Source organism: Cnephaeus nilssonii (genome assembly GCF_951640355.1).
Source record: "Cnephaeus nilssonii genome assembly, chromosome: 11".
Classification (NCBI taxonomy): Eukaryota; Metazoa; Chordata; class Mammalia; order Chiroptera; family Vespertilionidae; genus Cnephaeus; species Cnephaeus nilssonii.
In genome coordinates, this window is record NC_137082.1 from 12,839,459 (window position 1) to 12,841,188 (window position 1,730).

A 1,730-nucleotide genomic window follows, 5' to 3' on the forward strand; every position below is an offset into this window, starting at 1 on the left:
CCCATTGAAGAGCCCGTCTTCTTTCAGGATGTCTTTCCTGGTTAGACAGAAACCTGAAAACGGGGTTCCTATCACTTTTACCTGTGTCTGAACTTCCCTCTGGAGCAACACAGGTAAGGCCAGGGTCTGACAATCCTTATAATATTGAAGACAGCTGTTGGACTCCCACCCACCCCAAAGCCTCTCTTTACAGGACAGCGATATTGTGACTTACAAGGGTGAGCAGCCCCAGTTGCTTCAAACATTCCTATAAATGGACCAAATCAATTTTCACTTTTACCTTCATGCATCTTTAATTCCTTGCCTCTGGCTCTTCAATTCAAATTGTTAGATATCGTGCAAGGAAGGGGCTAGGGAGAGTCTACCAAGGCAGGCGTGGTGAGGTGCAGGGGAGAGGTCATTTCTGTGTCCAAAGCTTTAGTCCTAATGTGGCTTTTCACTAATAGAAGCACCTCTCCTGCTTTGCCCTGTCACACACAGAGCTCCTGACCTTTGCCCCAGAGGTTACATCCTGGGAAACCACTGGGCAGAGAGCTGGCTCGTTTTGTCAATGGTTTGTGTCCAGGTGGTCCCCTGGAGTTGGGGTAGTAATGACCACCCCACTGAGACCAGAGGAGGATGCTCAGAAAAGGTGGGCACCTCCCTGTCTGAGCGTCCTGCAGGCCCAGTGCTTCTCAGACAGCAAAGGCTCACCTCTGGACCCTCTCCTGTCTCTGCCCACTGGGAATTTAAGGTTCTGGGAGGCGAGGAGCAAAATTACCCTGTTTCCTGTAGAGGCCTCTTCTCTCCCACGGGCCTCTACCCCGTGGGACTACGCAGCGGTCGTGCCTGCTCTGGCCCTGCTGCAGCCCTGGGAAGGCCAGGGGCCAGACCCCGTGCTTCCTCCTGTCAGGTCTGAGCGGTGAGAGGGCTCTGAGTGTGATGTATTAGATCATCTGGAAACCACATGGGCTGAGCCCCTAAATGGCGCCAGCACCCAGAGATGGGGAGTCAGAGATTTTAAAGGACTCCAGGTGGGCTTTTTTGGCAGGGAATTCTCTGGGTGGGTCCAGACCCTGGGCAAGTCCAGAGGGAAAAGTTACTGGTCTTAGCAAGTGGAATGTGGTCTAAGCGAAAGGGAATGTCGGTTGCGAAATGACCTCAAGGTCCGTTTCCCAGGGGAAGGGGTACCGATTCGATTATTTGATCAGGCCTAACAGTGAGCACCTAGCGATCAGGGTGGAGTCCACCCAGTCTTTGCCTGACATTGGACTCCTTTCCCACGGACCCCCATGAAAGCCAGGTCCTCACTGAACACACTGCCACCTGGAGTTCGGCACGGACTCGAGGCCGCCGTGCTGCGCGGGGTGATGTGTGTGAAGACTTACCTGGCACATGCTGCGGTGACAGTCCCAGGGGTGGCACTCTGTTCTGACAGACCCTGGGGAGGTGAGGGGCTCCCTGGCCAGACCCTAGAACAGCCTGGGCCTCCCCAGGGCTCATCACTAACAGGGGATGGCAGGAGGGCCTGGGGGGCGGGGGAGGGCTCTGCGTGTCCTCCTGCTGTGGTCTCCTCACAAGATAAACTGACAGCACTCCATTGTGCCCCCACCTACCACCCAACCTGGGCAGTTCTTTGTTTAAACTCGAGTAAATAGGGACTTCAGGTCCTTCCTGCCAGTGTTGGGTGGATGGACGTGGCTGATCCTCACTGAGAGGAAGCACAGAGGAGCAGGAACTTCTGGTAACTG